At 40.7% G+C, this 22,973-nt stretch overlaps 1 long non-coding RNA gene across 1 annotated transcript; it reads right to left on the minus strand.

The window, feature by feature from the left end:
• Positions 1-19,757: 19,757 nt before the first annotated feature.
• On the minus strand, positions 19,758-21,271 carry LOC140684979 (uncharacterized). Its single transcript, XR_012058038.1, has 2 exons — positions 21,164-21,271; positions 19,758-20,598 (listed from the first exon to the last, which is right to left on the minus strand). It is a non-coding gene; the product is annotated as an uncharacterized lncRNA (long non-coding RNA).
• Between the last annotated feature and the right edge of the window lie 1,702 nt (positions 21,272-22,973).

The following is a 22,973-nucleotide window of genomic DNA, read 5'->3' on the forward strand; positions in this document are numbered from 1 at the left end:
CATTTTTGGGAAATAAAAAGCAATTCTAAAAAGCCATTTAGGTGCAAATTAGTGACATTTGTCATTTTCTATTAAGCTTGTATGTGGATTAAGACAATGGTGCAGGATGGAAATCAAGGGGAGCACAGAAAATAAATAGTGGGAATGATTATCCCTCTGGATATGTGAGACTTCTGCCTGCCTCCCTTAGGGTTCAGTGCCCTCACTAATTACCCTGGAGAAGATTTAAAGGGTGATTAAAAAATGGAGGAATTATTTTAAATTTTTTTAGAAAAAAAAAAAAACCCAAACCAAACCAAAACAAAAAAAAAACCAAACAACAAAACAAGCAATCACGTTCCCAAGTTATGCTTCCTGTTAAGTTCTTAATTTTTTTCATTTACACTGAAATCCAAAGTGCTGGATCCTCCCAGACCTTATTTCTCTTTTTACACACAACAACACACTCTGTTGCACTTTGCTGTAATCATCATAAAGCTGTAATAGCAGGAATTCTGTGCTGGAGCAGAGATTCACACTATAAATGCTTTTTTTTTTTTTTACCCCAAGACATGCCTAATTTTGAGGTTTTTTTTTTCTACCAAACACAAGTTATTACTAAAAGTTTATCTGTGGCCATGCCTACTATATTTTCACATATTTTCTTTTCTCCAGCAGGTTCCCATGTGCTTGAATAAGAGCAAATTAATTCAAGTTCATGTTTTGATATTTTTGAGTGAGCAAGAGAGACACCAGTCATTTCAATCTTAAGATTCTTAAACAGAAATAGATATTCTGAAGTACTCCAGCTCCTTAACAAATAATTTGAAATTCCTAGAGGCTTAATCAAGTACTATGATGGCTTGAATTATTAATATTACCTCCCCATCCCTGCAAAAAAAAAAAAAAAAAAAAGGCTGGCATATTAAAAGTTTATTTATCCTGTAAAGAATATATGTTATATTTAATGTCCTCTCAAAAGCATGGCCAATGAAATGAGGAACATCACACAAAAACATTAAACAAAGTATTCCAGAAACCAGTATCTTGCACCATATGTGCCCCCTTTAAAAAAAAAAAAAAAAAAAATTAAAAAGGCATTTTATGGATTTTAGAAAAGAAAAAATAATTAAGTTTTGTTTTATACCTTATTGTTTTTTAAATTGCCTTAATATTTTTCCTAATATTGTTGAGTTCCTGAGAAAGGTGACCCTGAGGGAAGGGCAGGGTGTCAGTCCTGTGAGGGGCTGAGGGAGCTGGGAAGGGGCTGAGCCTGGAGAAAAGGAGCTCAGGGGGGACCTTGTGGCTCTGCACAGCCTCTGCCAGGAGGGGACAGCCAGGGGGATTTGGGATCCAATCCCAGGGAACAGGGACAGGAGGGGAGGGAACAGCCCCAGGCTGGGCCAGGTGGGACAGGAGCAGGAATTTCCCCATGGAAAGGGAGCTCAGGAACTGGAACTGCCCAGGCAGGTTGGAGTGCCCATCCCTGGAGGTGTCCCAGCAATTCCTGGAGGTGGCACTCAGAGCTCTGGGCTGGGCACAAGGAGGGCACGGGGCACAGCTGGGCCTCGCTGGCCTTGGAGCTCTTTTCCAGCCTCAGTGGTTTGGGATCCTTTCAGTCTAGGATGGCTTATTCAGGGATCTTTCACTCTGGGATTCCATGGTTTATTCTGGGAATCTTTCAGTCTAGGATTCCATGGCTTATTCAGGGATCTTTTCAGTCTAGAATTCCATGGCTTATTCAGGGATCTTTTCAGTCTAGAATTCCATGGCTTATTCTGGGATCCTTTCAGCTTAGGATTCCAGGGCTTATTCTGGGATCTATCAGTCTGGGATTCCATGGCTTAGTCTGGGAATCTTTGAATCTAGGATTCCAGGGTTTATTCTGGGATCTTTCAGTCTAAGATTCCATGGCTTGTCTGCAGCCCTGGGCTTCTGGCTGAGCCTGGGACCATCTCTGGGGCTGTTCTTGCCTCCCATGGCTGCTCTGGGCAGGGCTCTGGCTGCTGATGCTCTTTGCTTCCTGTTCCTTAGGGAGCAGTGAGCCCATGGAATGCCCTGGCTCTGCTCTGCTCTTCTGGAGTTCTTTTAAAATGACCTGTTAGACCTCAGTAATTCTTAATTCCTACAACTCATTTTCATTTGTAAATCCTGAGCTTTGTACTATTACAGCCTCTGCATTTTTAATTCAGTAAGCACTGCAGAAACACAACAGTATTACATCTATTGCCTTTTTTTTTTTTTAAAGGAGATTTACATGTCCTGATTTGGCAAGTTTGTAATTGTCCAAATGTGTTTCCATTCCAATCTGCTGTTGTCTCTCTTTATGCAGCTGCATTCGGATGCTTCCCAATTTGCCATCTCAGATTGTCACTACTCCAGTTCCATTTATGTATGCAAAAATTATACTTTTATGTTTTTAATTTAAAAAACCCAACAAAATAACTTAAAAACCAAACCTGTAAACTCGTTCTTGTGACTCACGTCAGGGTGAGAGGAAGAAGAGGAAAAGAAAAATCCATGGTTTAAAAGGGCCAAAGAGATAAATGAGAAAATACATCAAGTGGAGGCTCCTGGTACACATTTTTCCTGTCTGAAGTATTATGTACTGCCTCAGCTGGAGAAAGGAAATAGTCAAGCCAGAGCAGTATCATGATCTCCAACTCCTCCTGTAAGTAAAGAAGCTCCAACTTTCCTTCTGTGACTTCTGTGCTATCAGGAGCGGTGCAGAACAAACCCAAACCTAACCCTTGCCCCGGCTGTGGAGTGCTCCTGAAGATCTCCCATGCACACAGGGGTTTTGCTTCAGGCATTACTGGGGCAAGAAGGGAAGAAGAAAGAGCCATCAATGCAGATGTGCTTGCTGGTCTACAAATCACAGCTGCATCCAATTTCTGGAGGGGCCAGGGCAGTGATGGCTTCATCCTTTGCTTGGATCTGATCAAAACCTGCTCAGCTCAGTGGAGTAGAGAGCCCTGAAAATGCTTTGATAATCCCAGCAGCTCTCCTTGAGTGCTGGCTCTGCCTCAGAGCTCATGCATGGGATTGGAGATCTCTGCTGCAGTGGATTTGAATAATTTCCTTGAAATAAGCAGAAATTTTACTACACTTAAGATGAAGGAAAATATGCAAGGGTTGATTTCATATCAGTGTTTCAATCAGTGGTGCATATTTTAGTGAAGGGAAAGAATCTCCATCTTCAGCTTTTCTTTCCTTGTGGATTTTTTGCTGCCAAAGCTATAAAAGGAGAAAAGTTCAGTAGAACTAAAGTGATATAAAAAGAAAACTCCACAGCTGTGTCCAAAAGTAAGTCCTTAATTGAAGCCTTACATTCTACCTGGTTTTAGGGACTCAGCTTTGCTCAGCTGAGCTCAGTGTGTTATGGAACATCTAAAACTCCAAAGTTCCACTTCCAAACAGAGACAGAAACAGAAATACATAAATTTCTAAATAATTATAAAATTTTCTGCCAACAGCAGCAGAAACTTACCATAGAGTTCATAATATCTTAACCTTAATGCAGTGAGGCAATGCTTTAAAATCCCATATGCTTGTGAAATTGGGGCTCTATGACATTCTTCATTTCTTTGTCTCAAAAAGACGGACCATGAAATTTTGGCAGTGGCTGAAACTGAGTGTTTAACGCAAAAGGTTAGAGATTTTTAATCCTTTTGTTTTATTTCTAGTGCAGCTAATTTTCCTTTTTTCAAGTATCCTAGCAACCTTTTTTTTCCCCTCCCCTTTCTCCAGCACTGTAAAGGTTAGGTAAGGATTCTGGAGAGATTGGCCTAAAATATAAAACAAACTGACAGAAGAACATTTCTTAAAGGCACAATTTTCTTTAGTACCATTCTGACAATTTCGACAGGTTTTAAGGGAAAGGGGACAAAAAGCAGAGGAACAATCCTGGAATAACTTCCAACAGTTTGCAACTCTATGGAATATTACACTGAAGAAGGATTTATGCTTCACAAAGGGCTAACTCAGAGCTAGGGATCATTCCCTGCAGAGACTCAGGGACAAATCCTTAGGAATAATATTTGGTGAGGTGAAAACTTGAAGCAACAAAAAATTGTTGAAGCCTATTCAGACCCAGAGTTTGTTCTGCTGCAGCCAGAATATTTACAGCTAGAATTAGGAAATATCAAAGTTCTCCTTGATGAGATTTATAGCAATAACAGGACATGGAGGTGACGTGAACACAAACCATTTCCTCCTCACTGCGGGTGCAGCTCCAGGAGCTGTCAGCCGTGCCCAGAGTTAAGAGCAGGCTGGTGTAAAATGTTCTGGATGTGCTTGGGTTACCTATTCCAGCTCCACGCCTGCCCCTGCCCTGCTGGAAGGTTCCATCCATGCAGCATTTCCTGACTGGCAGGCTATATTTAGCCACCTATGAAATTTTAACTACTTCAGTCAAAATCTGGTAGGTCTGGGGCAGGACCACATGGGAGCAAGGCTGAATAGCAAGTGCAAGTGCTGGAAGCTGTGCAGTGATGTTGATTATACAATCACAGGGCCTTTGGGTTTTTATTTTTAAGGTGGGATGTGGTTTTGTTGTTTTTTGGTTTTTTTTTTTTTTTAATTTTGATATCTTGTTGAACTAAAAGATATGTACGTGTCCAATATCAACTCTTCAAAGTTTTTATGCTTTTGGTTTGTTTCTGTTAAAGTCTTTCAAACTTCTATTCTAAGCCTCATTCTATTCCTGTACCTCCAAAAGTAGCAAATATGAACTTTGAAGTAATCACAAGGAAGTAATTCTTTAAATAAAGTGGGGGTGGAATTAATAATCAGCAATTTTAAGCATTATTAAATAAAATTACATTGTTTCACAGTTAATATACTTGTTTTAAAAGGCTTTTATTTTTTAAAGATGAAGATTTCTCCATGCTTTTTCAACCTGCATAGCAACAACAAAGAGTCTGTACAACCCCCAAGTCTTTACTCATAATAAAAGAATTAATTGTTCACTGCTTTACAAAAAACCTTAGAGCTTCCTGAACCTACGTGCTCTCAAACAGGTTCCACCTCATCCAGCCAACTCCAGTTGGTTGGACTGCACGGAGCAGCTTTTTTTGGGAAAAAAGGTCATTTATGGAAAAGAGCCACCAGAGGGAGCCTGTTCGTGTGCTGGTACAGATGTGCTCCTCTAGGAACTTCAAACTCAAACCAAGCAAAAAACCCCAAACAAACAAAAAACCCCACCAAACCCTAACCAAACAGAAAAAAACCCAAACCAAACCAACTTCGCTTTCAGCTCAATGGATTTTATGTTACATATGCTTCCCATGGGGACTGCACAACCCTGCTACAAACTGACAGCTTCAGCAGCAGCCAGTTTTAGTTTTTGGTGGTAAAAAGTTGGATAACTCTCCCTTTTCTATTTCCAGTTTAGACTTCTGCCTTTCTCAGCTGGTAAAACAAGTGCCACCATTAGGAATGAGCCTCACTGCCCTGTTCCTCCCCAGATCTCTATCCCGTGTTTCCTGGATGCTCCTGACTTTCTGCTTTCCTGGAACAGAGCTGTTCATGGTCTGTTCCTCAAGCAACAGCTTGGAAATGGTATGGAAAACTAGCTAGGAACAACAGCCAGTGCCACAAGGAGGTTGGAAAAGCTCCCCTCCACATGTTCTTCCAGGCATCTTTTGGACGAAAGGAGAGTGCTCAGGAATGCCTCGATACAGCCAGGGCATGGGTTACATTTATATATTTAATACACAGGTTATATTTAATAAAGACTACAGCAAAGCAAGGTTGAGAAGCTTTTTTAAAGGGCTTGTTCCATCCATGATCCAAAACTCCTTTGCTGCAAAGCTGGTAAATTCTGAGAACATAGAGGGATACATCAAATACAAGAGACTGCCCAAGTCACACCTTTACCTCGTGGCTTCAGGAAAATTATCCCCCAGCCCCAGCAAGCCTTCATCTTTTCCTGAGGTTAATTGGTGTAATTGCAATCAGACAGCTGAAAATGGAGCACCAGAGGGGACCATCGGGTGGGAGCACAGGGACAGCTCCTTGTGATCCTTAATCCACAACACCTGTGCTTAAAAACCAACGTGAGGAGGAGATAAAAGGTGAGGTTGGGAGGTGTGTCTTTTTTCTCAGGCTCACACAGTCCGAGGGAGCAGCTCCCACCCAGCTGTGCCCAGGGAAATGCTGCCAAGGCTCCTCCAAGGTGAGAAGGACTGAAGGAGCCAAAAGAAAATTTTACCACAAATACCTGCATATTGAGGACAAGGAAAATCTTTGCTTCCCAAGCCCACTCGCAGGAAATGAGGCAGGGATTTGGGCCTGGGGAAGCATTGCCTCAATAGGAGGAGTCTCCTCTCATTCCCAGAGACCCAAGGTGAGGCAAACTTTCAGCATAATCCAACTTTCCCTTTCTGTTCCTTAAACCAAATACCTGAACAATGTTTTCCAAAAGCCCCTATCAGTTCACATTTGTCACGCAGCTCCTCAGGCACCTTTATCTTCACCAGCAAACAACCTTTATGAGTTGTGTTAGGAAACTTCTTCCTAATCCTGCTACAAAAACACAAATGTGAGCACCTGGCATGAGTTTGGATTTCATACATGTCCCTGTGTGAGCAGATGTCCTGCCCCATTTGCTGGGTAGATTTGGTTGCACTGTGGCGATTAAAGTAGAACTGAGATGAGTCAAATTAGGTCACCTTGGTTGAAGGGGGAGGACTGAATTCTGTGGTGGTAACTCTGGGAATTTTGATACACACAGAATAATTGATATTCTGTGTGTAGTTTCACCAAATAAAGGGAAGAATGGGTGATACTTAATTACCAGCACTTACTGCTGCACAAAAGCTTTTGCCTGTTTTCTTATCTATGAACCATCCCCAAATTCTGATTATAGTCATTATGTAATTCATCCAAACCAAACAGGGATCCTGGTCTGACTAGATAAACAATGGGCCTTCCCTCTCCAGCCCCAAAACTGAAAATGCTGAATCTCCTAGGCTGGCAGCCCATGACAAATATCAAAGGGAGGATGGAGGTTACTCTGGGTGTTTTAGGTTTCTAAAGTTGGGGTAAAATCAGTCTTTTCTAGGAAGACCCACTAAGGTTCCACAGCATATGCAAATGGGGTAGATGAACCCTTCCATTTCCATCGTAGTTTGAAACAATGCTGGAACTTCTCACTAAATTCAGCACGTGGTTTCCTAAGCATGGTTGCTGGGATTCTACTGCTGCCATAAATGATGGTGAGGACTGCCAAGAGCTGCCTTTCTTTCTGTGGGTGAGAGATCTTTTGTTCTTCACAACATTTTTAGAATTCGAGAGACTCTGATCACTCAATCATGCACAGGACCTCTGACAAGCGGTTTGGCCTTCTCTTCTGAGTTATAAACTGGGAGATAGCTCTGTCCAGCAAGGCTTCCTGATCAATAGGTCATTCATTGAGATTTAAATATCATAGCCACTTAACAAAAACTACAGGGATTTGGAAATGCAGTGGTTTGTTCACTTTAAATTTGATTTATTTTTAACACTCTGGCCACTGTGCTGGGTGAGCAAGTGACCTGGAGCCAGAGGTGAGCAGAGGAAGTATTTCTGTAGCGCACAGGCTAGACCACCCTAATTTGGAGGGCAGTCAGAAGAGGAATTTTTGTTGCACATATTGCCTTTTACTCTTTGGTAGCTCTTGGAATGGGATAGCACTGCCCTTGTCTGTAGTTTGGCTTCTTAAATGGGTTTGCAATTTACCCTCCTGCTTTTACTGCCTCGTTAACACCTCATTAATTACTCTGCTTCCAAGGACAAATATTTCATCTGTTTCAGGGGGGTTGCAATGCTAAAACTGGGGAAACAGCAGAAAACCCTTCAATGTGGTAATCCTCACAATCTCAGCTCCTGCCCTCTGGAGACTTGCTCCTCTCTCATCCTGCAGTAGTGCCTGTGCTCCTGTGACTGACAGGAGTCAATCACTGCCCAATGGTTTTAAACCAATTTACTGCATTCAAACACACTCTGGGGTATGAACGCTAAACCAGTATGTTGTTATAAATTTCTCTAAAACAAATGGAAGAGTAAATGCTAGAGTGTAATAGAGCTACAGCCTTTTTGAGTTTGGAAAGCTCTATTGCACAGTTCATACATAGGAAATGCACTTTTGAGTACTGGTTGACTGAAAAATCTAGAATATATCATCCACAACAGAATTCACTATATAAACAAAACTTTAATTTTAGTTAATTTTGAGTATGTGGCCAAAAATTGTTAGTGTGGTTTTGTGGAGTGGAAGATACAGAGGTAACCTGTAATCTTGTGCTTCATTCACATATTTGTAGTGAAGCTACCTGAATTTCAAGGCTCAGGCTGTGATCTGGAATGGTACTGTGCCTCTACTCCTGGACTAATGCTTTTTATGTTGTTTTAGCAGTTAATGCAATGTTTGGTGTGAATCATTTCTTCATAAATTCACACCATCTGTTCTATCAGGATCATTTCCATAAAGAGGTAATTCCAGAGCATCTCATCTAAGACTACCAGTGTTGTGGACAGGACAGACAGTCAAACAATTTATCTTCACATTCATGACTGCTGAGATTAATTCACTATTGTCAAATATCAACACTTTATACTAAATTAGACTTCCCTTCATCTTGCCACAAACAATACACCTTTGATACGCTTCCAGTTTGCCTTTTGAAGAGAGTGGCACTGGATGGATGCTCGTAAGATCTTCCACCCTGTGGGACAGGCTGACTTTGTGCTGGGAGAGAGAAGATTCCTCCCCAAAACCTGATGTGTGTCTGGAGCAAAGCCTTCATCCCGGGAGCTTCCAATGGAAGGAAAAGGCTTTGCTCATAACAGGACTGACACCTGAACAAAAATCCCAATGATGAGAGAGAGAGAGAGGTGACTTAGCAAAGCTCCCAGAGGAGAACTGTGAGCACAAGGCAGTGCTTTGGTGGGGTTTGAGGTGCGAATATTTCTCTTAAGGCTCTAGCAGTGTGTCCTGGCAGCCAAGGGGGACATCAGTGTCCTGAGGGCACTAAGCCCACATGGCCAGCCAGGCCAGAGATGACATTCTCCTGCTCTACTCTAAATTAATTTTCTGACCCACTCATGTCTCACTGGGGCAGCCTCACCTTGAGTAGGGTGAAGTTTTTGGTGCCAAAATATAAAAATACAATAATAAACTACTAGAGAGTGTCCAAAGGAAGAACACAAAATGTCAGAGGCCGTGTGGGGAGATCCTGAGGGCGCTCGGGCAGCTCATCTGGAGAGGACGAGGGGAGGCCTCAGGGATCTGCAGCCTCCTCCTGAGGGGAAGAGGATGAGCAGTTCTGTGGTGGCCAGGGGTTTGGAATGACCCGAAATTGTGTCAGAGCAGATTCAGGTTGGAGATCAGGGAAAGGTTCTTCCCCAGAGGTGCTGGCACAGCCCAGGCTGCCCAGGGAATGGGCACAGCCCCATGGCTGCCAGAGCTGCAGGAGCATTGGGACAAGGCTTGGGTGGGACTTTTGGGGTGTCTGTGCAGAGCCAGGGCTTGGGCTGGGTGATTCTTGGGTGCCCCTCCCCACCCAGGACACCCTGTGGCACAGTTGGTGTCCTGGTGGCAGCATTGAAGGTGTCTCTGTTGTCCTTGATGTTCGCTTCTCAGGAATCAACACTCACTCTCTGAGCACTATTGTGAGTGCCTGAACTGCAACATCAGTGCAAGGCCCCACAAGTTAATTTTTTTTTAAATTTTAATACCTTTCAGTGATGCTGGCTGCCGTCTGGATGGGCACTGCTCTTCCTGCTCAGGGGACAAAGTGTGTGTGAACTTCTGTTCCTCTAATCAGCCCCATTAAGCTTCTGCCCCAGAGATTAAACTCCTGGTAGTGTGTTCCCATTGCTCCTTTCTCTCTAAGAAGTACAGGGATGAACAAAAAGGAAGCCATTCCAACATTTTCCTTTCTCTGGCATGTTTTCTGGCTGCCTGGAGCCATTTTTCAGTGTGCTCCCTGGCAGCCTGATATGCACCGTCACCCTTGGATCCCTGCCCATGGGCTTCAGGAGCGCATCCAGCCTCCGTGTGACACCTGGGCCTGGCTCTGGGAGTGCAGAACAGACTGCGGTGATGTATTCAGCTCCTAAAAATAACCCCAGCAGGTAGCTAGCAGTCCTTTTCCAAGACCTAACTCAAAAACACAGTAGCAGGGTGCACTAGAGCTCTGTAAAGCTACTCCGATTCTCCTTTTGAGAAAGGAGAATAATATGGGAAGAAAAAAATATAAAGATGAATATAGCTCTAACTTCTTGACAAAGAATAATTTTTTTTAGCTTTAGACCATTTTCTTCAAAGTATTTCTCTTTGTAACAGGTATTTTTTAACTCCCTGATTCTATAGTTTTTAATTAAATGTGTACATGTAATATAGATTACTTCATGTATTTCATGTCTGTAAAACAAACTGTTGACCAGACTGGGAAAAAAATATTCTGGAAGTTATGAACAGCCCTAATACTTTTTTTTTTTTTTTTTTAACATTGAATAATTATGTATGTGTTTTCCAGACACAGTCTTTGGATTCAGTGTGGTAATACAAGTTTCCACACACATTTTTTTTAATTATGGAGAAGTAACAAAGCTTAATTGATTTACTGTAACTGAATGTTTCTACAGTCTGGTTGTGTGTACCAAGGCTAAGCAATAATTCAGTTCTCATAGTGAATGTGCCCTCTCACAAACTTTTGTGTTTCCCTAATGATTCCTAATTAAAAAAAAAAAAAAAAAATTACAAGGCTGCAGCTCTTGATTTCCGTGTTTTCTGCATTCAAAGATCAGATTATTCCACACAGAATATTGGAAGATACCTCTTTGTGCTGGATACATGTATCTTTTCTATAAGGCCATTGGGTGTGGGTTTTTCCATAATGAGGTTAACTTTAGTTGTGAATTTTCTCACGTCCATGGATACACTTAAATTTTTTTTCAAATGACTTCACAGTGCTTTGCTCTTCCAGAGAAGATACGTATGAAATGTATAATTTCCTTTACATGGAAGGAAGTTTTTATTTTAAAAAGTGTTGATTTCTAGTTACATGATGATCTTTACCCTTTATTTTTAGTTTTGGTGAATCCCTTTGGTTTGTGGTGCTGGTTCTCAAAGACACAACTGACCACAAGGAAAATATGAATATATCTGTGTAGTGGGATAACTAATTTCCAAATATTTCTGCAGGAGAAAACTGGAAATGTCAGATAAATTCTGAGAACTTCGGTCTGCACACTATTACCACAGAGTAATTCCCACAAGCCAACCCTCCTCTTCCCCTCAAAAGAGGTGAAATGAGGGTCCTCCATTGTGCAAACCTTTGGCCAGGCTTTGGTTTATAATCTCCTGGGATTTTTGTGGTGGCTATTCTCTTTTATCATAGTTGATATTGCACCTCCACCCACAGATTTTCTGCTGCTACTGCAGTGGAATGTGATGGATTTCCAAAGCAATCAATAGTGGAGTGTTTTAACTCATTAAAGCTCAGCAGGTCCCCCACAATTTAGTGGTTTTTTTTTTTTTTTTTTTTGAAATGGAACATGATTTCCCACATTCTTTCTCCCCAAAATGTTTATCTGTGATATGGTTCTGCCTCACCAAGTTATCATTTCCTAACTTGCTCTAACCACTGCCTAGATAATGCTATAAATAAATGCAAATAAAACTCTGCCTTCCCATCACCTACTGCTTATTACAGACATTATTACTGGCTGCAAGGAAATGTATAACTTGCAAAGAACATTATGAGGGTGGTTATAACATTTTTCTTTGTGGACAGCAACAGCATTTAGAAATATTTCTGCAGTGATGTGAAATTACAGATGAATTATTAAAAATCTCTCCAGTTTGTATGCAGATCTAGACTGAAATCTCTTATAGAAGACTGAGGCCTTTATCTTTCATGAGCTATTCATCAGCCAAACCATAAAACTTAATTGCCTTTAATAGACCTCAGCTAGACTTTTCTAAGGAGTTTATTTTGCTGGAATTTCTCCACCAAGAGTATAGAAAATCTGTGTTCTAGTAGCCACAAAACCCAGTGAATCCTCACTGAACAATTGTTGCATTTAATCATGTTCAAAAAAGGAAAAAAACGCAAATTCAATTTCTTCTTTAAGCTATTTTATCCACATATTGCTACTTTTTTAGTATATACATTAAAAATACATTACGTATTAAAAAACTGAATGTATTTTTAGGTTCCTGTGGATTTCAAATGATTGTGCTGCAGAAAAATAAGTTTTGATAACTCCGAAGGCTATTACTAAAATAATTAAACCAATTGCAACAGTCAGGAATCATCTTGACTGTGATGTAAGGAGATAAATGGAGCCATGCAATGAAATTATAACATATGAAATTATTTTTATTGACCAAAAATAGTCCCTTATTGTCCTATAGACAATTGAGCTTGATAGAGTTTGGGCCAGGGAATAATCACTTATAAACCCCAGCAAGCTACTCAAATATACAATAAATGGGCTGAGAGTATAACAGCAAATGTGTGGATTTAGAGAGAAAATATCCCCCAAGTCCTGCTCAGCATAGCAGGATTAGCACTCAACATGTTCCAGATATTATAGAAAACAAAATCCTTTTTTTCTCCTTGAATTGGCCAGGCAAAGCTGACATTTTCTGAGGGATCAAGCTAACTGATTCTGTCACATTGTAATTGTCAACATATTTTTTATTTTTATGGTGATTTACTGTTGGTTTTGCCCCTTTACTGGGCAAACCCCCTGTGACAGAGCAGAAATGTCCTTTTTAAAAGTGGAAAAAGGGGCTCCAAAGCACTGACTGCTCAGTCTGGTGTGTGGGGCAATAAAAGCACTCTCCTGCCTTGCCTGGTATTATAAGAATTAATATATTTTTAGTATAACAACTTCGACTTTTTTTGTTTTCCAGAGCAAATGAAAAGAAGATGCTTCTGCTGAAAGATAAATAGACAAAATTAGTATAAGATATGAATTCCTGTCCTTCTATCAAGTGATATTTGTGAGCAATGCTTGATATACATATCATGTTTGGAGTGTTGGCTGTGCTTGGCATTTTTTATCCAGCAATTTTCTGTGTGAGAAGTAACTTTGTTCTGCCTGTTTCCTCTTCTGATGGAAGAAATATATGTCAACCTTCTAGAGGTAGAATAGCTGTATTTTTTTAACACACAAACCACAACATCATGAAGTCAGTTTAAATCTGTTCATAAAAATACATTTTCTGAGAGTAGAGGAAGCATTTGTGAAGAAACAGATGATTTCTTTGGACTGCAAATGGAGTTTATCAAGGTAATACAGCAATAGATATCTGCCAGCTGGGGTCAGGCCATCACACCTGATTTAAATCACTGAATTAATCCAGGGGCACTGGTTTGAGCCCCTGCTCTGACCCCTCCCTTTGCAATGAAACCCAGGGATGCCACCAACACTCACAGCTTTGACAGTGCTGCCAAATTCCTGTCTGTTCTTCCTTTGAATTTCATTTAAAGTTGGTTTCAGATTTTTTATCTACAAAATCCAGGAGTGGAGTTAGGATCTCTCTCATTATTTTTAAGCATAGGCAGGATCTCGTGATTTTGTTGGCTGATATTGTATTGATGATTTATTCTATTGATATTTTATTGCACTGGTATTGTAGCATCCCACAGTTGGTGTTCCGTGCTGTAGAACTTCTCTTGCATTAGACATGAAAGTGCTTTAGGAGACTCCAGCTTTACCCACATGGCCTCTTCTCAAATTCATTTTACAAGGTAAAGTCCAGACCCCAGTTTCTAACTCCTCTCTGTATAATAGCATTTGAAATCAATAAAACAAGTTCAAAACAAGTTTCCTTTTCTTCTCAGTGGTATTTGCACAACACAAATTTGCATAAGGTAGATCAATGACTTTAGGCTACAATAGTGTGGTAAATCAATGTATATTATACTGTAATATCCAAACTATTTTTAATCCAGGATCCTTTCAATTGTTATTTTTTTACTCCAGAATCCTCTCAATTATTATTTGAACTGACACTCATCCAAAACCTTGATTTGGTTTTTGTTATGCTGGAAGAAGTTATTCTAAAGTCTTCCTGGAACTGTGTAAATGTTTAATCATTCTGACTTGGTACGGGAGGAAAAGAAACTCTTCTCAACTTGAAATGAGATCAAAATGACACAGATTTGCCACCAGTAAAAACTCATTTTCTGTTTGTTTTAGCAGAGTGGTTCCAGGGGCTAAAGGAGGATCTGTTGTCTGTGGGTGGCCAGAACTGGTCACATCTGTGCGTAACCATCATGTAAAAAGAGAATTTTGGACTTTGGTTGTTAAGAGATGTTGCTGTTTGGAATTCTTAAATGTTTGAAGCTAAGCACGGATTAGGCCTTGGAGGCCTGAGGCTGCAATTGCTGATATTTTAGGGAATACTGCTAATGAGCAGGCAGAGGAAAGATGGGATTTGTACAGAACGAGGCCACACAGTCATTTGGTTGCTCAAGTCGTTGGCAAATTCATCATGGTCTGCACGAAAAACCCTTGGAAAATAACCCAAGAAAGCAGTTAAGGTGAAAATATTTTTGTATACTTTTTTGTTCCTATATCAGTGATGTCATTGGATGTGCAAATGCTCTGAATGACGTTGTTATCAACATAATTATTGCCATTATTGCGCTGTAGTTAATGCAATCCCCAGATTTGCAGTTGCTCAGTTTACCCTGTTACTGAGATTAACAGCAGCCACAAAATGTGCATTATTGGAGCAGGAGCAGAATTCTTGCTGTTTTCCAGTGGTTTTGTTCCCTTGTAAAAGTGATAACCACAGAGGCAGCCTGGCAGCTGGGGACTGCAGCACGGGGGGATGTTTGGGCTCAGGGACTGCCTGTGCCCTGGCTCAGCAGCCAGGGCATTTCCGAGGCACTGAGGCTCCCAGCACAGTCCTGGAGAATGTTAATGACTTTTAGCAGTTTCACTGGAGCCCTGCCCTCCCTGGGCAGCCCGGGCTCTGCTCTCACCCACCTCCCTGCTCATACACCATGGCACAGCATCCTAGGTGGTCCAGGGCTGTGCTTGGGTTTGGCATTGATACTTTTATCTTCCTAGGAAGTAGAAAAGGTCAAGCAGTTAATGAACTGATTTTAAGGAATATCAAGTCCTGTTCCAGGCAGATATTCAGCTCTGACAGCATCGGGTGGCTGAGCCAAGGGCCCATTTTGTTGTCAAGCAGCTCCTGCTGAGAAACCCATTTTGTAATAATAGAGTCCACTCGAGGGTGGGAGGGGGTGGAGGAAAGCTGCTCCTTGGAAAGGTCTCTCCTTCAATAGCTGCAAGTTCAGGAGAATTTGAGCATCTCCAGCAGTCTGGGACACCTGTCAGAGCTGCAGCAAGCAGGTTTCGGGGAGACAGGAGCAGGTTTTATGGCTGAGAGCTCAAATTCACTGCTGCAGATCACACACTTCAAAAACCCCAGTACCTTCCTGTTCTGCCAACACAGGACAAGGTGACAACAGCAGGCTTTTCTTTCAAAAAGAGCTCATGCCATGAAGATTTAGCTATAAATCATAGATCTCAACTCTTTGGGGGAGTAGTCATACAAAAAATTTTCTAAGCTGTTCTTAGAGTCAGTGGGAGATTGAACCAAGCATAATAAAACAGGGATGTAACACTGGGGCACTCATGGTTCACACAGATAAAAAATAAAGGAGGAGATTTCTCTCTCCTCCTTAATAAAATTTTGGGGCTCTCATGGTTCACCCAGACAAAAAATTCCTGTGGGATTTTTTTCTTCCTCCTTGATGTAATGTTGGGGCTCTTATGGTTCACCCAGATAAGAAATTCCTGTGGGAATTCTCTCTCCTCCTTGCCTCTCTCACAAATCTACTGTTGCACGTCATCCAGGCTGAATTAAGAATTCTGAATCTCCATTTCTATCACCTATTTCTGTCTAGGTGAGGGTTTTAAATCAATTTATCTGCCAGCATCCAAGCAGAACAGCTCCAGCCACTGCAGTGGGGGAGCTGCTGGTGACCTGGAATGTTCTGTTTGCAGGGATCCCCTCGGGAGTTTCTTGGATCCCAGCACATCTGGGCAGAGTTCAGAGCTGCTCAGGAAAACAGGCAAGCCTGGCTCTGTTTCTTTTTGCAGTGCCAAGATTTTGTTCAGCTCTGTGAGTCCCTCCTTGCAGCAATTAGGCACGGTGCTCCCAAGCTAATGACAAAATAAATGGAGGAAGTCCATTCTTTAGAAAGGAATTGTTGTTGTTTATGCCATTTTTACCATCTTTAGAAAGCACTTGTAGAAGCAGTATGGGACAATATAGAAAATTAGAAATATTCTATATAAATAGTTACCTGTTTCATCCAGAGGTGGAGCAATCACAGCCTGGTTTGGAACGTGATTTAGAAAATCAGGCAATACTAATAAAAAGGGCATTGGGAATGAGATGCCCGTTTTCAGAGAATTCCAGAATGGTTTGTGTTGGAAAGGACCTTAGAAATTACCTTGTTCTTTCCCCCTGCCATGGGCAGGAAACTTTAGGTCATTAATTATGTCTAAATGTAGGATTTTTTAATATTTTTTTTGTGTTTGTGATTATATTTTAAGGTAATCTAGAGTGAAGGAACTAAATGCAAGATGCAACCTGAACAATAATTTCAAAATCATAATGCTGGAGTTAAAATGGCCTATAAAATAGTTATGCATTATTTTTATAAGTAAAGTTATTCTCATGTTAAGTAATATGTTAGATAAAATTAATTAATATATTAAATTATTAAATAATGCATTGAATAATAAAACACATAATATTACATATGTTGAATAATAAATTAAAATAATATTGTAAAACCACAGAGAACTCTTTATGGCCCAGAGCCATATTTCAGTTAATGGAAAGCTGTATCTGATTACATTCAGGTAATTCTGCCTTGCAAACCAATAGTAAAAATTGTTTTAGGGAGGCATTATCAAGCATTAGAGAAACAAAGATAAAATGCTGAGAGGGCAATCCAGCTGGACTATTCCATTCAAACTCTTTAGTTCCAAACTGTGAACTCAGAAATCTTGGAAGTTATTACTTTGAAAAATACCCCAAAAGCTTTGAGAAAAATTAATTCAAAGCAGAAGCAAAATGAGCCTTAATTTGTCAGGAGAGTTTTAGGTGTGCAAGGGTTTTGATATCTTGCTGTAGAAAATCACAGGATAATAAAGCTTGACTTCTATAATAGGGAATGAAATACTCTACAAAGTTTGAGGAATATTTTAAAATGTCCAACCTTTGCTGTTTAGTTTTCAGTGTTGTGTTCAGGACTGGGCTGGAGTTTGCAGGGACTCATTTTTCCATACTTTAGAGATGCACCAACGAGAAAGGAAAGCCCATTATTGTCATTGAAAGGGAATTTTACCAGGAGCTGTTTTTTAAACACTCCACCCCCAAGTCCTTAAATAAAACAAGAACATTCACTTGCTGCAGTTGTGTGGAAATCCTTCCATTTGGGTAAGGCCCTGCTGTAAAGGGTTTGCAGGGGTGGTATCACAGGGTCAGGAACAACTGATGAGGAATCAGTTGGGAAAAGGCATTTTAAAAAAATCTTAAGGCCTTCAAATGTAAGAGGAAGATGTGAAGAAACCAACTGTAAGCAACATACACTATAATGTAACCCTATTTTAAAGAACACAGGTGAAAGATGCATTTACTTCTAAAAAATCTAAATTAGGAATTGGATCATGGAAAGCTTAAATACTATTTTTTCCCCAAATTTTAGAATATATGTTTAGCTCTATGAATTATTTTATATCCTTCATAGTTGTAGGTGCAGAGTGAGAATTTATTTTCAGCCTAGAATTGGAATAGGATGATGTTTCTAGAGTTGAAACGGTATTTTGGGCAGATTTTCAGGTATTTTAGTGTACCTGACAAAGATGTGATAGCAACATCTATGTTAGAATGATATCTTGTAAAACAACAATCTTAAATTAAACTACTTATGGGAAAATAAGATTAATTACAGAACTCAAGTATGTCTTGAGTTAATTGTATTTAACTCTTCCAGTTTCCTCAAAGAAATTTTCTTGAATATCTCATTTGTTTTAATAGGAGACCATCATTTACATCTGCTTCAGCTAAGAATAGAGTGGTAAATGTTGAAGGTGGTAAAGAAAGTTCCTGAAAGCTGTTCCACAGATTAGGTGCCATTCACTCTGGTATTTTGACCTTTAACATTGGATTTCGAATGCAGCTCAGGAACTTGCTTTGGCCTCTTCATTTTAATGCAGCCCAAATGCTTCCTGAGCAAGCCATTAGCAGCAGCCAAATTTTGTTTTAATCAAATGGACTCATAGATGGGTTGTTTTCTGTGTCTGGCCAGGATTCTGATTTGCAAATAGAAAAGGGGACTGAGGACTTCAGGATGCTGTTAGCAAAGGGGCACTGAAACCATTCAAAAAATCACGGAGAGCCCCCGTGCTTAAAAAAATTCTGTATGCACAAGGGTACAAAGTGTGAACAAAGAGTTTTAGGGGTTGGAGCTGTGCCAGGGCAGGTTCAGGGTGGAGATCAGGGAAAGGTTCTTGCCCCAGAGGGTGCTGGCACTGCCAGGCTCCCCAGGGAATGGGCACAGCCCCGAGGCTCCCAGAGCTGCAGGAGAGTTTGGATAGCGCTGCCAGGGATGCCCAGGCTGGGATTGTTGGGGTTTTTGTGCAGGGTTGCACCTGGGGATCCCTGTGGGTCCCTTCCAGCTCAGGATGTTCCACGGTTCCATGATTGCCCCTCATGAATCCACACAAAATTCAGTGTGTGTCCTCCTGCTGAGGGATGGTGCTGCCTTCCGTGGGTCAGTGTGCTGTGCCACAGCCCTGCCAAAAGGTCAGAGCACCACCCCCAGCCTGCAGAAACATTTCAGAGGAGAGAAATATTTGGTAGGTAATGATTTGTGTTGTGTTACAGCTCACAAAATCCGTGTTTAACAAGTGCAGTCTGTGCAGATGTATTGGCCATGCAGCAAATGAACATAAATTGTTATTTCTCTGACAGTACAGCAGCACAGGAGAAAGTTTCCAGGACAGCTGCTGTCTGTATAAACTCGGCTTTTTCACCTGTCAGTTCTGCCTGCACTGAAAGCAGCTGAACCATCCCGGTGTGTCCAAGGGCTGGAGGAGAGAAATTCTTATTACTTTGCTCTGCTCTTTGCTCAAGGCTCTTGTAAAAGCCAGGCCTGAACTGGGAAGCTCTTAATAAGCTTAAAAAGACTTAAAATAGGAATCAGTTAGAATCAAAAATCCATGTAACACAAGCACCTGCTATGTAATTCTTTCTTATCATCTGAAATGTAATACTTTCTTATCATTACTAACAAGGACCTGAAATTAATTGCACTAAGAGCTGGCTGCTCCACACTCTCCCTGCTTGGTTTGAAAACAAACCTCAGAAGAGTAAACCTTGCCTGATTTAAAACCTTTATTTCTGTTACTATGTGGATTACAGCTTTTTATTCTGCATGTAAAGTCAGTAATGAACTGAGGAAACTCACACTTTCTGGAAAGATAAAAGCATTTACAGATATCAAGCCATATCTCCTTAGCCTCAGCAACCTTAATAATCAAAACAATCAATGTCCAAGGTGCACAAACCCCATTTGAACTGCAAACAATTAATCAAGTGCCATATTCTGCCCCTCTTCAGCAGAAAAGGCCACCTCAGTAATTTAGCTCCTGAAAACTTGACATTTAAACCCCAAATCTGCAAAGTATATTTAGAAATGAATTTCAGGCTGAATATACTGAAAGTTTTGTAAATGATATACTGGTGGAAATTTTTATTGTGTTTATTTACAGCATATTCAGAATGATGCTCCCAGAAATTCTATGGTTGTGATAGCAGGGCTGGTAAAGATGTGATATTTGTGGATGTGTCGCTGTCACTTGTGCTCTGACATTTTAGGGGAACCTTATTTGCCTTGACTCCATCAGCAAAGTCTTCCTTTCCCAATGGGACAAGTAAAAGTGACATTGAATGAGGAGATCTTTGTGTTCTTCCTGTTTTATTTAACTACACACTTCTAGTCATGTGGAAATGATGGCTAGAACAATATTCAGAGAAAGTTAAACATCTAAAAAATTGGGGTTTTAAAAAAAATGTATGCCTAGTCTTCCTCAGCATAGGGATTTTTTCCTATAAAAAATTCCAAGTCAATTTTAGAGAAAGAGTTTAAGAAATAGGTGCTGCTTTGGGAATGCCATTCACCGGATATTGTGCTTAAATTAAAGCATGGTGGGAGCCCAGAATCTCAATTGATTATTTCTACTACTGCCTTCCTTATTACAAAGTGCAAAAAGAAAGGAGCACAACTTCTTTTTCCTGCTGTTGTGAAGCCAGAACTCCATGTCTCAGGTAATATGGGATATCTTCTCTCTGCCTGATTTATTATATATAAGTCACTCGACAAACATCAGGGTGGTGAGGGAGTCAAAAATAGGCAGAAGTTATGCATAAAATGATCTCCAGCAAAATTCCTTCTCCTCTCCTGAATTCAGTTTTCCATGGATTAGGCTCTGTGTTTCTGATAGAGTGATGATTCTCCTCAGTGCCAGACACTTGGAAAAGAATTGGAGACAAGTGTATTTTAAGCTTTTCTATCAGTTTTCCTGTGGATAGGAAAAGAACTGAGATGAGAGGGAGTAGGAATGGTCAGAAATATCCTGAAACATAAAATTAATCATAGAATATCCCAAGTTGGAAGGGACCCACAAGGATCATCCAGTCCCACCCCTGGCCCTGCAGAGACACCCCAACAATCCCACCCTGGGCATCCCTGGGAGTGGTGTCCAAACACTCCTTGGGCTCTGGCAGCCTTGGGAATCTGTCCATTCCTTGAGGAGCTTGGGCAGTGCCAGCACCCTCTGGGGCAAGACCCTAAAATCAACTCAGGGCTTTCTGAAAATTGCCAGGAAGGCTTTTCCCACTGATAGGAACCTGCCTATTTTGTCCTCTGTGCCTGAATTTTTCATCCACTCCAGAGGAGCGCAGCAGCAATTCCCACAAATCTCCTCCTGCCCTCCCACCACAGCCTTTGGCAGCTCCTGCAATCTGTGCCAGCCAAGTCAGGATCTCCCTGCTGCTCTTTGCTCCTCCAGGCCCAGCTTTGTGCATCTAAATGTGACGTTTGCCCTGTTGCTGGAGGGTTCTTCTCTCACTGAGCTTCTTTTTCACCTTTAACGAGTCACTGGGAAAAATAATTGTCCAGCAGAGATGAATTTCTGGATAATTTTTGTGTCTTCTCCATTTGCCTTCCCAGTGGATTAGCCTACAATAAAATATTCCTCTTTTAGCTGGGAAAGACTAAGAAGTCAATGCATTTTTAGTAAGTAGATGTAATAAAATTTGAGAGTATTTTCTCTTTTGGCTCTTTAAGCAGAGATATTGCTTTTGCTGGGCATAATTGGATGGTGTTTCACAAGAATTTATTTTCCTAGTCTGCCAACTAAGTTCTATTTTGACCCAATTTTCAGGTTATAAACCTACAGGTGTCAACCAACAACTGATGATTCACAACTCTAAAGTATTTTAGTAAAAGAAGTTTCAGTATTTAAATACTGCTACATATTTTTTTAAAATAACGAAAGGAGTGTATATATATATATATATATATATATATATGATTAAAAATACCATTACAAAAAGCAAAATAGTTAAAGAAATGTTTGGACACTTTGCAACATTGCAGAGAAACACAAGTTGGCTGAAACATCTGCAGTATCACATCATCTGCTCTGCAGGAGTCTTGTGGAAGGCAATTAATTGTTAATTAGCAATGTGCCAGCAGACAGCTCAGGACAGGATTGTTTGCTGAGTTGGGCCAAGTTGTCACATGTAATTTATGTGGCAGAGCTGTTGCAGTGGCTCAGTGTCTGTAGGGCTGCACCAGGGCTGCTTGAGAGAACTTAACACACACAGTTAAACTCCTGTGCTGGCTCTTGAATGCTGACAGTGCTGAAATGGAAATACTGAATAGCAGAGGGGTGTTTGACAAGAGCTAATCAATATTTTCCAGGCAATTACTTTGCTTTACTGACATGCAACTTCAGCCAAAAAGACTTCAATAAAGGAAATGTTCTGAAAATATGGGACCTCTTTTTAAATTTTGAAGCAATATATTGCTGTTACACTCTAGTTCAAAAGTAAAACATGATTGAATTGAAATTTTAGGAGGTTATATATAATTCTTATTATTTTGCACTGGGGAGAAAAAGAAATTATCCTCATTCTGGGTTGACCTGTCTTTTGGAGCTTTTTTCCTATTTCAGGTTGACACAGAACCAAACCACTCCCTCATTCACACCCATCACTGTGTTTCTAATGGTAACTTGCTTTTGATTTTAATGTATTTTAAAAGAACACTTGGCAGAGCGTGCAGTATTGCTGCCACCCCTCACTGAAACTGAATATTGCACAGGTTCCCATATTGGCAGGGTAGAGAATCAGAGAGGGAAAAGTGGGAAAACTTGTGGCATGAGAAAGCCCTGAAAGGCTGAGATGGAGACACTTTAACACATGAAGCAAAGCAGCACGTGCAAGTAAATCCAAACAAAGAATAAATTCCCTCTTTCCCATCAGCAGGTGGATGTTCAGCCATTCCCAGGAGGGCAGGATTTAATCCCATGGGATATTTGGGAAGACAAACATCACCCAAATTATCGTCCTCCCTCCCTCTTGGCCCCATTTTTTACTGCTGAGCATGACACCTCATACATGGAATGATAATCTATAAGCTGGAATTTCATTTTTTAAATTATTGTGCTATAGACTCAACCCAAAGACAAGTTGGTTTTGTGAAATTCCAGGATTAACCCAAAGCCTGGCTCAGTGGGCTGCTTGCAGAAACAAAGGGCACTGGACCACTACCTAAGGGTGGGGGGAGATGTTTCTTCCTACCAGAGGTGTGAGAATTATTAAATTCCTTGAAATTTAATTCCTAACAATCTTCCCATACTGACCTGGAGCATCCAGTGCACAAAGCAAC

Source organism: Taeniopygia guttata, chromosome 12 (genome assembly GCF_048771995.1).
Source record: "Taeniopygia guttata chromosome 12, bTaeGut7.mat, whole genome shotgun sequence".
NCBI lineage: Eukaryota > Metazoa > Chordata > Aves > Passeriformes > Estrildidae > Taeniopygia > Taeniopygia guttata.